Source organism: Mustela putorius, unplaced genomic scaffold, assembly GCF_011764305.1.
Source record: "Mustela putorius furo isolate JIRA1106 unplaced genomic scaffold, ASM1176430v1.1 tig00001069_pilon_pilon_pilon, whole genome shotgun sequence".
NCBI classification, from domain to species: domain Eukaryota; kingdom Metazoa; phylum Chordata; class Mammalia; order Carnivora; family Mustelidae; genus Mustela; species Mustela putorius.
In genome coordinates, this window is record NW_025421558.1 from 3,083,481 (window position 1) to 3,097,605 (window position 14,125).

General features: G+C 41.4%; 1 protein-coding gene across 3 annotated transcripts in view; it reads right to left on the reverse strand.

Moving 5' to 3' along the window:
- The window catches only part of FAT3 (FAT atypical cadherin 3), a 660,150-nt gene that overhangs the window by 233,121 nt on the left and 412,904 nt on the right, over window positions 1-14,125 (reverse strand). The window lies entirely within an intron of this gene.

Consider the following 14,125-nt stretch of genomic DNA (forward strand, 5'->3'; position numbering starts at 1 on the left):
CAAAATAAGTCATTATTAAAGAGATGAATAGCGTTTGGACAAGGGGAGTGGTGGAATGTATATGCCAAGAAGAAGGTTATATGGGAGTGGACTATGCAGGCATGTTTGGGAGTCTGTCTTGGCATCAGCCACGGAAGCTTCCAATGCCAAACTCATGAGTCTGAGTAGAGCCAGGTCCTCTCCTAGAAGATGATTCAACTTCCACTCTAGAAAACACACTTGTAAAGTGGTTAAGTGTGAGTAAAACCCATGTAACTCGTAAGGCAAAGTAGTAAGTTTCAATAGTGACAGTCTACCTGTAAATAAACCCCACTACTGGCTGGTAAAGAACTGAAAAGTGTAATATATTCAAAAGCAGAAGCCCCCCAATAACCCTCCATCTCCAAGGCCCTCAAACTCATGCTCCTTTCTGGGAGAGTAGAGTCACACAACTCTTAGACATTTCTGTTGCTGGGTTATTTCTATACTCAGGTATATCATCGGGTACCGTGCCTTGACATCAAATGGCTTCCAGCACAGTGGGGAGGCCAGGTGGGTTAAGGAGGGAGAGAGAGAGTGAGAGTGAGTGCACATGCTGATACAGATTTAAATTTTTTTTTAAATTTCAGCTAGTTAACATACAGTGTTATATTCATTTCAGGTGTACAATACAGTGTTTAACCCTTCCATACATGGCCCAGTGCTCATCCCAGCAAGCACCTCCTTAATCCCCATCACCTGTTTCCCCATCCCCCCTCTTCCCTTTGGTAACCACCAGATTGTTCTCTATACTTAAGAGTCTGTTTTTTGGCTTGCCTCCCTCTCCCTTTTTTTGTCTTTTTACCTGTTTGTTTTGTTTCTTATATCCCACATATGAGTGAAGTCATATGGTATTTGTCTCTCTCTGATTTATTTTGCTTAGCATCATACTCTCTAACTCCATCTGTGTCATTGCAAATGACAAACTTTCATCCTATTTTATGGCTGAATAATATTCACACACACACACACACACACACACACACACACACACACTTCTCCATTCACCAGTTGGGCTGCTTCCATATCTTGGCTATTGTTAATAATGTTGCAATAAACATAAGGGTGTATATATTCCTTTGAATTAGTGTTTTTGTATTCTTTAGGTAAATAGTATTGTGATTGCTGGATCATAGGATAGTTCTATTTTTAGCTTCTTGAGGAATCTTCATACTGTTTTCAACAGCAGCTGTACAAGTTGCATCCCCGCAAACAGTACATGAGGGTTCCTTTTTCTCCACATCCTCACCAACTCTTGTTGTTTGTTGTATTTTTAAAGATTTTTAGCTATTCCGAGAGGTGTGAGGTGATATCTCATTGTAGTTTTGATTTGCATTTCTCTGATGATGGGTGATGCCGAGGATCTTTTCATGTGTCTGTTGGCCATCTGGATGTCTTCTTTGAAGAAATATCTCTTCATGTCTTCAACCCACTTTTAATTGGATTATTTGCCTTTGGGTGTTGGGAGTTTTATAACTTCTTTATGTATTTTGGATACTAACCCTTTATTGGATATGTCATCTGCAAATATCTTCTACCATTTCATGGGTTGTCTTTTAGTTTTGTTGATTGTTTCCTTCACTCTACAGAAGCTTTTTATTTTGATGTGGTCCCAGGAGTTTATTTTAGCTTTTATTTTCCTTGCCTCAGGAGACATAACTAGAGAAAAGCTGCTATGGCCAATGTCAAAAAGGTTACTGCCTGTGTTCTCTTCTAGGATTTTTATGGTTTCAGGCTTCACACTTAGGTCTTTAACCCATTCTGAATTTATTTTTGTGTATGGTGTAATAAAGTAGTCAAATGTCTTTCTTTTACATGTTGTTACCCAGTTTTCCCAACACTGAGAAGGATCTGGCTTTTTCACAATCACATAGCAGAGCTATTTGCTGAGAACTACAGGATGCTGTGGTGCCTTGTGAATTACAGGAAGAGGCCTATGCGTCAATCTATGCATTTGTGATCCTTAGAGTAGAATCTATTAGATCAGAGCAATTAGGTTCATTTGTTTCCCAATACAAGGAGAATGGGTGGATCATTAAAGACAATGTCAGGAAATCTTGCTCTAGAGTAGCAGACACTAAATCTGAAGCTCTCACCATCCTGGGAGGGCATTGCTGTTACTTTCTCTCCACCTTGCATGCATATGCTGATCTACATATTAGGAAAGGGCTAGAGGGTGGATTCCAGGACAAGAGGGAATTTGATCAGGAAGGCACTCTGTGCCTCAGGCAATTAGCATAAATATACTTACCATGTTACAATAACTAATGAGATAATCTAAAGAAATGTAGGTACAGGGGGAATGAAATATTTTGCTTGGGAGTATTTGACATGGCTTATGTCCTACTATTTGGGGGGGGAGCGTCTAAGAGATTAATAGTGTATGGATGAGCAAGTACCTTTATAGTCTGAAACATACTAATGTTACTGCCAGATCAATCATTATTGAGTTGCTTTAGTGTATCAGGTTGAACTTCTGAATGAAGGGTTAAGGAGTACTGGAAACCAGGTATGCTGTACACAATTGGCTAAGTTTCACTTATTCCTTCATATATATAATACAGGAAAGCAAAATTCACATCAGCGTCTTCATGACTTCTGAAAACTGTTACTAACACTGACTTTGCAATGATGCATCTTAACAGGTTTCCAATTAACTGCAAAGTCAACAGTGAGTCTGAATGTGTACAAAGAGGTGGAAGAAACCAGACTTCATAACTCGTTCACTTGGATTTACATACCACAGGGCAGACCATCGCTTTCCTCATTTATATTTATGAATTCCATGAAGTCCTAACTTATAACAAGGCATAACTTATTCCATTCAGCTAGAGGTAAAGGGAGAATTACAGAGATGTTATCAAGGCTGACAGTCACATGGGGCACACTTGCGATCTTAGCACAGGCCAAATGACATGGAAACAAGAGTTAAGAATGCTGAAAAACCAAAGTTCTGTGTTAGGATTCTGATTACCTTATTGCATTGAGGTCAAGATCATGTTCAGTAGATCATGAAAAGACATAGGAGTTTAGGGTCATGTACACACTTGCATATACATGCCTATTTGTTGTCCATACTTTTTAATGTAGCTTAAATTTAACATTCAAATAGTCACCCTATCACCCAGTCAGATGAGTACCACTCGATCTTCCAGAAAACATTTTAGTGACATCTATTATAAAGTGAAGTCAATAAAATATGATGAGATTCCTCTTTTCACATGACTGTGATCTGAGTCACCAGATGTGCCAAACATCACACAAAGCATGTAGGCTTCCAAACCCTCAACACCACCTGGCACCTGAAAGAGGAATTTGCAATATAGTAAGGGAAAAAAAGGCAATATTCCTACAACATGTAGCTTTTTTTTTTTTTTTTTTTAGTTGAAGCTTTTTCTCAGAGTCACATTTATTTCTGGTTGCTTCCTATACCTGACATGCCAGTTCATTTATATTAAAAACAAAAGCTCCATGCGCAGTAAGGAGATACCATTATCCAGACACATAATAGAGTTTGAATTATTTCCATGGTATAGAAAATATTCAGAAGCTCAGCAAGGTAAGATAAACCCTATTATTCACAGTTACCTTGCTCTTGTTTTCTTGGGAGATTTTCGTAACCACACGGAGGTGAACACTCACAAAATGCCTACCGGTCTTACGGTGCTTAACAACATATGCTGAAATCAGACTGTAAGTGACTCAGCTACCCAGTGAACATGAAAATTGTGTTGTTATTTGTCAAGCTCTGCTGTGAGGGAAGCATTGGTGACTCCAGTGCCATTAATGACAGAGATATCATATTGTTATCATTATTCTTTGCAATGATTCATTGCAAAAGTGAGAGAAAGTAACAATCTTTCCAGCAAGATAGGAGGCAGGGTACATGGTCTTTATTTTGTTGTTATTTGTCTTTATTCTCTTCTGAGATGACAGGACAATAGATTTAGATGGGGCTTTAAGAAGAAAGCATATGTAAGAAGTTTGGTATTTTGTCTTAAACCAGGATACAGTGGAATGTTGGTTGTTCGATCGAGCATTCCATGCCTCACACCACCCACTCAACGGGTTGTCAGCTTCACCAGAGCAGGGTCTTTTTTTTCCTTTTCATGTCCCTTGGTGCCCTGTCCCTTTTCTCACTTTGGTCCTGACTCTCCCAACATCAAAACTGGCACTGAATATGTGGACTCAATAAGGGTTTGCCGAAGTTGAAAGAGAGATTCTTTGAATGCCGACAGAAATGGCCAGGCTGGAGAAATCACTCTGAGGAGAAAAATGGGAATGGGTCAGCACATGTTGAGTTTGCTGTGACAGCCAGATGTCCAATTACAGAGGCTAGACGGGGCCCCCACTGAAGTCATGGGTGATACTGATATCTGTAGCCAAGATAACTTAATTTTACTCAAGAAAGATCAGTAAGGCATTTGAAGAATGAAAATGATACAGCTGGACTGTCATCGTGGTTCCTTCGACAGAAACAGGCTTATGAGTAACCCAGTTTGCACCCCTCACCTAAACAAAAGGAGGGGTTCAAAAGCCTGAAGTTCATCCAGTTCAAGCACAGTCTTTAGTGAATTCCAAAACATGCCATCCATAGAAAGCCCAAGAATTATATGACTCTTGTTGACTTTTTTTTACTTTTTTTTTATAACTCATTGATTTTATCTGTGTTGTTGGATTTTTGTTTTTCAGAAACTAGTACATGTCCAAGGATGCTTATGAGAGCTGCTGAGATTCATCGCCCAAAACTTAGGATGATCTAATCGTCTCAGTTCTACCTGAACCTCTCAAGCCACAGTTGTCCCCAGTGCAGCAAGTGCTTTAAGAAGATGTGATGACTGAAAGGAATGGTAATTTCTAAAGAACTCTGACAGGAATATGGATTATGGATAAGGTAATGACAAGACTCTGATTTATAAAAAGAAGAGTCTCTGGTTATAACTTAGCTTCACCTTCTGCTGCTCAATCATGTATCATGACCAAAGTCAAAGGATGTCTTTGCATCTTTTAAGAACAAAGAGTCCTGTAGGAACTGCTTAACGTCTGTCTCTAAGGCTTTGTTACCGAACACCCAATGACCCAACACACTCTTCCTAACGAAATTATAGCCACTTCATTTTGAAATATTTATTTTGAGCTGTAAGACAGAACACGTTTCTCCGATGCTTTAATCTTCCCTTAACACAAAAGACTGTAAGTATTTAAGTCACTCCAGTTATATCAAAAGAGAATAATCAGTTTCTGTTCAGTACTAGCTGAGTTAAATAGCAGCTCTGTTTCCAGAAAGATAATAATGTCAAAAATTAGAGCGAAAACAGCAGGCATTCTGGGGAATTTAACTGTTGAACAAATGGCTGGAAGGTGCTTCAAAGTCAATTTAAATAAATTTTTTAAATTACACCCTGACTCTTTTTCTCCATATATAATTAAAACATAATACCGAAGACTCATCAGACAGTGATTCCTGATATTTTAATAATAAAGTAGAATGCCCTCATGATATGGCTTACTCTGAAAAACACATGAAGGCATATCAGATTAAACCAATTCCAGTGGAACACTAATGACAGCAGCCAGTAAAATCCTGATTCAGCGAACTCTTCCATGTGATGGACTCCTCAATATCAACGACAGGGAAATATTCTGCTGAAGATTTTGCCTTCAATAGTCTGCTGGGGAAGTGGGTCAGAATGACAGGGAGGAGAAATCTAAGCATCACGGTAGGTTCAGTCGGGAACAAACTCTGTGAGGGTCAAGGTACACATGTGTGGTACAAAGTTTTCCCCAGAATTGCTTTTATCTGCCTGCTCAGGCTGCCATAAGAGCACCACAGACCGGATGGCTTAAGCAACAGAAATGTATTTTCTCATGCTTCAGGAGGGTGGAGGTCTGAGATCAAGTTGCTGGCATGGTCCGTTTCTGGTGAGGACTGTCATCGTGGCTTGCTGATGGTCGTCTTCTCACTATGTCCTCACACGGCCTTTCTTCAAGGCCTGTGAGTGGAGAGAGTGTGAGCTCTCTGGGGTCTCCTCTTATCAGGTACTAATCCTACCAGATCAAGGCTTTACCTTATGACCTCATTTAACTGAATGACTTTCTTAAGGCCCCATCTCCACATTGTCATATGGAGAGTAGGATGCCAACACATGGGTTTTGGGAGAACACACACACATCTAGTCCATAACTCTGCTCATCACATTCCTTTTCTGGGTGGGGTGCCAGGATCACTAAGTGTGCAGCTAAAGTGGGCCTGGGAAAGATCTCCCTGGTTTTCTGAGGCCCTGGAAAGCTCCTGCAGCTCTATTCCTTAGAGTCAGTGAGTAATAAACAATTCAAGGATTAGAAAATGAAACTTATTTTTTTTAAAGATTTATTTATTTATTTGAAAAAGAGAGAAAGGGAGAGCACAAGCAAGAGGAGCAGCAAGCAGAGGGAGAGGGAGAGGCAGGCTCCCTGCTCAGCTAGGAGGCAGATATGGGGCTGGATCCCTGACCTGAGCCAAAGGCAGACGCTTAACCAACTCAGCCATCCAGATGCCCCAGAAAATAAAACTTAAGAAGAAAGATCAAAGGAACATGAATTATATAGATGACAGAAGATGGAGATGGCTCCTAAGCTTCAATACAAGAAGGGATACCACGCACGGAATTTTGACCAGGAATTCTCTACTGCTATGGGGGGCAGTGGCGCAGCTAGGAGAAAACAGGTGTAAGCTACAACACTGATAGAGATTTAAATGAGATATAATGGAGAGAGTCCTTGACAGCACAAATTTGTTGCCTGACAGTGCGGATTACGAAGTGGGAAAATAGATCATAAAGGGAGACTTGAGCTCTCAGGAGGTATAAGAAATAGGCAGGGGTCCAGAATGGCAGGAAGACACAGTGGTAGGTCAAAACAAAACAGAGTCTATTACGCCAGCTCTTACGTAGGACTCTGCTGTATTGAAATGCTACCCATTTAAGACTTTACTGTTAGGATCTCTGCATTTCCAAATCTGTCCTGGGCTGTGCAGAGCTATCGTGGTCAAGAAGATGGCTGTTGAAAGCACAATATTCTGGCAAGCAGGTGTCAGCAGACCTCAGTTCCTTGGCAGAAGGAATAAAAGGTTATGGGTGTACCGTGATCATTACATGCTCCTGTCTTTGTTTTAATCCAAGCTCCCAGAGAGAAGGAACAGTCCATTTTATGCCTGTATTCACAGCACTTGGCACAGCAGTCCATCTATACAGACAAAGATAAATCTATCTTTCCCTCTGGGAGTAAAAATAGTGACCCTTACAGGCAGAGGATGAACCCAACTAAACCCTGACATGTTCAGTTTTACTCCATTTTTAACCTTGCACACTGAGGATCTCTTTGGAAAAACACCATTGGATCAAACTCCTATCTATCAAGTGATACATTTCCTCTTTTACCTCCAAGGCTAATAAGCAGCAGGATGAGCAAAAGCCTGATAGAACTTGGTTTGCTGAGCAACGTGTTCTTTAAAATGGGGAGCCGTTCATACTTATGCCTAAATTAAACCGTTTGTTCTCCTTTTTCCATGTCAGTCTCCCAAATCTGAGCACATAGAGAAAGAATGGGGGCGCCTGGGTGGCTCAGTGGGTTAAGCCGCTGCCTTCGGCTCAGGTCATGATCTCAGGGTCCTGGGATTGAGTCCCACATCGGGCTCTCTGCTCGGCGGGGAGCCTGCTTCCCTCTCTCTCTCTCTCTCTGCCTACCTCTCCATCTACTTGTGATTTCTCTCTGTCAAATAAATAAATAAAATCTTTAAAAAAAAAAAAAAGAATGACATGCTGCGGAATCATTCAATGTTCTATAGACTACGCTGACCCTCTTGATCAACTGACCTTTGTGGAGTTCATAGGGGCATTATCCTGATTTTTAGGATGCTAGAAGATAAAGAATACATTTAAAGTCACTCTCTGAAAACATTTGGCTTATCTTGGCCTGGAAAATATAACCATCATACTGACTGTTATCTAGAAAGAGGCATCAGACCAATAAATGGCTGTCTGAGACCACATGGAGCCATGACTCCCTTATATCCAACTTGGGAAAACTCTGTCTTTTAGATTAAAAACTCCAGACCCTTGCGGGATTAAAACCCCCTCAACTGTTGTCCTCTTATGGAGGGAAAAGTTTCTTTTTTTTGTGAAGCTACTTATGCATAGACCTAGTGACACTAAATCAAGGCTACAAATGTGTCATAAAGCATCAGAGAAAGAAAAGAAGCAGGAACCTATACAACTAATTTAGTAATCATGCATTACAAAATAAATATTTCAGATAGTTATGATCAGTGAAGGCAGCAGGTGCAAAATAAGGAAGAATATGGAGAGGATGAGCTGGTAATGTTCCCTAAAACACGAGACACTTGCTTAGAGGCAGTGCAAGTAACTGTACATACTTAACAGGCTAGTGCTACCGTGTGCTCTAAGACACGTGTTTCTCCAAAGACCGAGGAAGAAAAGACACGCTTGCTTTCTGACCTTAGGCCCAGAATAAGAATTAACCTCTGATTATACATCCACAGTGAAATTTGGAAGAATACATTTACAGGCCAGAAGGTGAAATCCCATCAAGGTTTCTCAGCCTCCTGCCTCTGAACCCGTAACACATGAAACTTCCCTCATGACACCGATTGGGGGCTGTGTTCTGTTATAGGAATTTGTGTACAATTTTGTGTATGTCTTGTTTACCTTCTTGACTTCTCTCCTCCCATGTGTCCCTGAACAGAACCTGGCTCTGAGGAGGTCTCAGTGAATGCCTTGGCGAGCAGAAGCGACTGCCTGCTTTCAGGAGCAGTCAAGATGAGTTTAATAATGCTTTTTGAAGCTGATTTTCAGGAGCTGATTATCCAGTTGTTTCCTCGGCTCATCCCCCAGCTACAGCTCCTTCCCCAGTAACCCGCCTGCCTCTTGGCCATTTTGCCTCTCATTAGCGCCTTTCAAGAAAGCGTACTGGGAAGGAATAGAATGTGAAATTCAAATGACTGCCAATTTGACAGCAGGCAAAGATAGATAATACTGAGTGACTCAAGATTTTTATATTATCTGTAGGTTTAAATTATCCATACCATGCCTCGTCCTCATTAGCATAGATAGTCAAGGTCTTGCTAGAATGGTTATATTTACGACATGGCAGATAGTGCAGCAAACTAGCTTACAAGTCTTCACAGATGTTCCACGTTGATGATCTTTCATAGGGAGTGGCCGAAGCCAAGAAAAATACTGCCAACAGAATCCTAAAAACAGTAGCTGTAAACATAGACTTTCACATGTCACCCATCACCCGTGACTGTACGAATCATCATGCATTCCGGCTGACATATTTCCTCCAAAAAACTACCAATGCTTTTACACACAATGCAGCTATCCACTGAAGGGCCAGAAAAACCAGCAGGTTTTACTGATGGTGACACAGAGTCAGAAGGAAGCTGAGTGGCTTCCATAGGGTCAAAAAAGAAGATGGACGCTTTCAGTGCTCCCAAGTCAACAGCAGATTGAGCAAGTGTCTATGGCCCCCAGCTCCACTTTCTACCCGTGTGTGACGTACAGTGGGGAAAATGGAATGAAGGGTTTTAATTTTTCAATGGTATTTTATGACAGCAAGTATTCCTACTTTGTGAAAGATCCAACAGGGAAATCAGAGGCTCACTGAGGAGACTGCCATGGTGACACTTTGTGACAGAGAGGACCCAAGCCACACTAACCAGGCCTGTCATTCACTGCTAATCTGAAGACAGCAGGAAAGAATATACAAAAATATACAAAATACACAGTGAGTGACTCGCTGTAAAGTGGAGAGTGGCGGCAATGGATCCATACCTTCTCTCAAGTGAACTTTGTCATTTTAGATGAAATAAGCTGACTCTTTCAGTGTGAAGGAAAGATTCCAGCTGACCTACTTTGGTGCTGAAGACCTAAAGGAGGGAAATAAATTGCAATATTCTCAGCCTAATACCAATACCAACCTGTTTGTCGGCAATTTGGGGTTTAAACACTCGAGCCCTCAAGCTCATTGCTTTATATGTTTGATCTGTAAGTAAGATTTCCAAGGAAGCTGTGTGCTGGAAGGCTCATGCTTTCATTTATCTCCCTCTATTGATCACCTGCCAGGCATTCAGCTAGATGCTGAGAACAGAGCATGAAGAAACCATATTTTCTAACTTCATGGAACTAACCATCCAACGGGGTAGTGGAAACATAAATTCCTCCTGGATATCTGGGAGAACCTGTTAGAAGATTGTCACTAGGGGTCATAAAGGGCTGAAGTCTGGAGGACACACACACTCACACGCACACACACACACAAGGGGAAAAACTGCAAGGATTTGGTAATGTTTAGTGTTCGGGGTAAGAAAAATTATATAAGGGTGAATTCAAGTTTTTGGTTTGATTGACAGTGAGATCTCTCCTGGGAGAAAACATGCTGAAGTGAAGTGAAGTGAAGAAGACAATGGATTCAGGTTTAAACAAGCTGAATGTAAGGAGCTTACAGGGCCTTGGGACACAAGTGTCCAGGGCATAAGGGTATCCGTGAATCTGAAGCTTAGGTAAGAGATGGTCAGGTTGGAGATACATCAACATAACTGGTACTTAAGCCATAAGAATAGATGAAACTGCTCAGCATCTGCAGGGAAATAAGATTAGAAGGCTGAACATAATATCCTTGGCAAAACAACAACAAAAAAATTCAAGGATAGGATGAGGAATCAGAAAGAGGCAGGGCAGATGATGGGACAAGAACAGTGTCACAGGCACCAAATGGGGCGAGAGTTCCAAAGAGGAAGTGGCCCACCATGCCCAGCACTCCACGGCGGGCTACCATGCCACCGCACTCAACAGCTAGGAAAGACCACAATGACCCTGGCAAAATAACTTCCACTGACATGAAAGGGATGAAAGCCAGATGGGGGAGGGCTGATGAGCGAATAGAAGAGGCAATGAGAAAAGTGGAGTGTTCCAATACCCAGCAGCACAGGAGAATTACCCAGGGAGCTTGCCAAAAAAGAAACCAGATATCTGAGCCATACTTCGGATCTTCTGAACTGAAACCTAGAATCCATATTTTATCAGGCCTTCCAGTGATTCTGATGAAAAGGTTGGTTGGGAAGACATACGGCACAACAGGATGAGTGAGATGGGGCGGAAGTCTGATTTAGACAGCAGTAGGAAGGAGAGGTCAACATGAGGGACAGTTGAGCTTTCTTTACAGGCTGGCCTTGCGGCAGGGGTCGGGGGAAGGAGACGTCATGGTGCCGGGAGAGAAGAGGCATAAGATCCTGAGCATGTGACCCTCTTATTACGTAGTAAGAACTTCATAAAATGTTAGTCCTTTCTCCTTTCATTTTTCCCTTAAGGAGAATGAGATTTCCAGCAGAGTTATGAGTAACTGAATTCTCTCACTGCTACCACATCTCGATTCATTTCCACTTATGCTGATGAATAAAGAATGACCCGTTTGTAGGAAAAGAACTGGGTACATGCTACAAATTAACGGGTCTGCTATAGAGCGCGGCAGTTTTAGTAGTATCTGATGTTAAGAAAAACTGTACATGCTTCTGCTTGTCCCTAGCTCTATCCTGAATGATTGAGAAGCCATGCTGTCTGAGAGCAGAGTAGGAGTTCAACTAAATTATGAAAAGATAAACTGATGTACTTTTCCCTTCAAAAATCTTTGATAGAATCATTTCGAGGAAGACCTCAGCAGTGCCGTGTGTGTGTGTGTGTGTGTGTGTGTGTGTGTCTGCGCGTGAGTGCATTCAGCCTCCTTGTTTTAGAAGATCCGGCTGCTAAGTCACCACTTTAAATAATAGCTCCACACACATGACATCATAATAGTCTCCACAGCAACCGTGAATGATATTACAAACCTGTCTGGGATTAAATGGGAAAGATAAGCAAGAAGACAAGAGTGGACAATCTCCTAAGCAACAAATGCACTTTTTCCATGGAAACACCGCCTTGTGGAAAAGAGATGGAAACACAGACAATAGACATAGGTACACAATAGTTCCTAAATATAGCATTTCACTAAGCACTCTGTCAATTGCAATTTAAAGAACATTCAACCTGTGAGAATAATCGCTGGAAGAAAAGCTTCCCCCAGTTTAATGTTTCAAGAGAGGAGGGCAGAGGCATTTTTCTTGAAGTCAGTCATCACATATCATCACAGCTGCTCACAAAAGAGGGCAAATGTGAATGGAACAAGATATTAGGAAGCTTTCAGGCTTGTGTCACTTTAAGAAAACACCAAAGAACAGAAGCCAAACTTAATAAGCAAGATAAATTATGAATAGATAATTAGCATCATAAAAATCCCCTTCTGAAGAGAACCAAGCTAAATTCCTTTGAAATAGTAAGCTCCCTAATGAACATATGATAAAATTTACATTCTAAGACTTATGTAAACCCCAATTTCAAGGGCTATTTGCTAAACATGGCAATGACATAGGGCACATTTGCATTACTTGGAAATTAAAAGCCCACTGCTAATAGCCCACTAGAACAAGACACCATGCTCAGCCCTGGGCCTCCAGCAGCTGAACTCTCCCAGTCAACAACCAAATGAGGAAGAGAGCGGCCTAATCATTGTTATCTATTGTTGATAAATTATCTTCCTGCGTGGGCATCTCTATCCCTTCTTCCTTCCCCTCTCTTCATCCCTTTCAGCTCTAAATTCCTAGAGATTTAAGAGCCTTTTTCTACGACGACAGTTTGCATCCCAGGGAGCAGTTTCACAGAGGACTGCCTTCCACTCGGCTAACTGCTGCTATCCAGGAGAGGGGGCAGCTGCCTCTTCTCATTCCTCCCCAGCCCATCTCAGAGTTGTTCTTCTCAGGTTGTATTCATCTCAGAAGCAACAGAACCTTCCCCCCGAAGTAATCCGCTGACTTTATTTGCTCATTGAGGGCCACTGAAATCACTGTGTATGTCTTTCTTGCCAATCTTTATTTCATCTTATTTATTTTATTTTATCTTTTAATAAATTTTATTTACTTCTTTATTTGAGAGAGAGAACATGAGCGTGTGATGGGGAGTGGGGAAGAGCAGAGGGAGAGGGACAAGCAGATTCCCGGAGCCAATGCGGGGCTCAGTCCCACAACCCTGAGATCATGACCTGGGCCAAAATCAAGAGTCAGACGCTTAACCAACTGAACCACCCAGGTGCCCTTGCTAACCCATTTTTCTATAAAGAGGTTTCTCTCATTAATCTGTGATGAGCACTGATTAATGTTAACATGAGTTAAACAAGTTTCGGAGAAGACCCCAATGACTTGACAACATTCACTTTTTCTCCGAGGGTTTTTAAAAATTAAAGCATCTATGGTGAGTGCTGTGAAGTGTGTAAATCTGGTGATTCACAGACTCATACCTCTGGGGATAATAATAGATTATATGTTTGTAAAAAAATTAAAAATTTTTTAAAAAGTGAGGCATCAATAGATTACCTATCACTAATACATGGAGATTTGCAGGCTTATTAATATTTACAGCGTGAGGAAGTCTACACCTATTTCAACAATGTTGCAGCTTCATTAATAAAATTCACTCATTTTCTTCTTAAGTATATGTCACTGGGTGAATTAAAAGCATAGTCTTATCAAGTGACTCTCACTGGGATGAAGAGCATTAGGGATGGGGTGCCCTCTGTATCAGAGCAAGTAACATGTATAGTTCATGAGAAGTAAAATAAGCAACCCTAATAGGTGGCAGAGCCAATGGAGCGGAGGAAATCTGCCTTGACAGCCCTATGATAGCCATCCCACTGCCTCCACACTCTCCTGAGTGTTTTGTCGGGCTGGAGAGAAAACCCAAACCTCGGCACAATCATCCCAGCTCCTTGTGAAAACTCACTTCATTTCTCCACCAAGAGAAAGTTCCAGAACTATTCCCCATTCATTCTGAACTTGCCATGTATGAGAAACTTTAGTATCTTTTGGGATCTAATGAGCAGCCCAACAAAGGACCCAAGCAAGTATCAGAAACAGAAGCCATCTGGCAAATAACTCATTAAGGAAAGCCTAAGGTTCTTTTTTTTTGAAGAACCGAAAAATTGGGCCACACCATGACAATGTCAAACTCCCTTTTCCTTGATC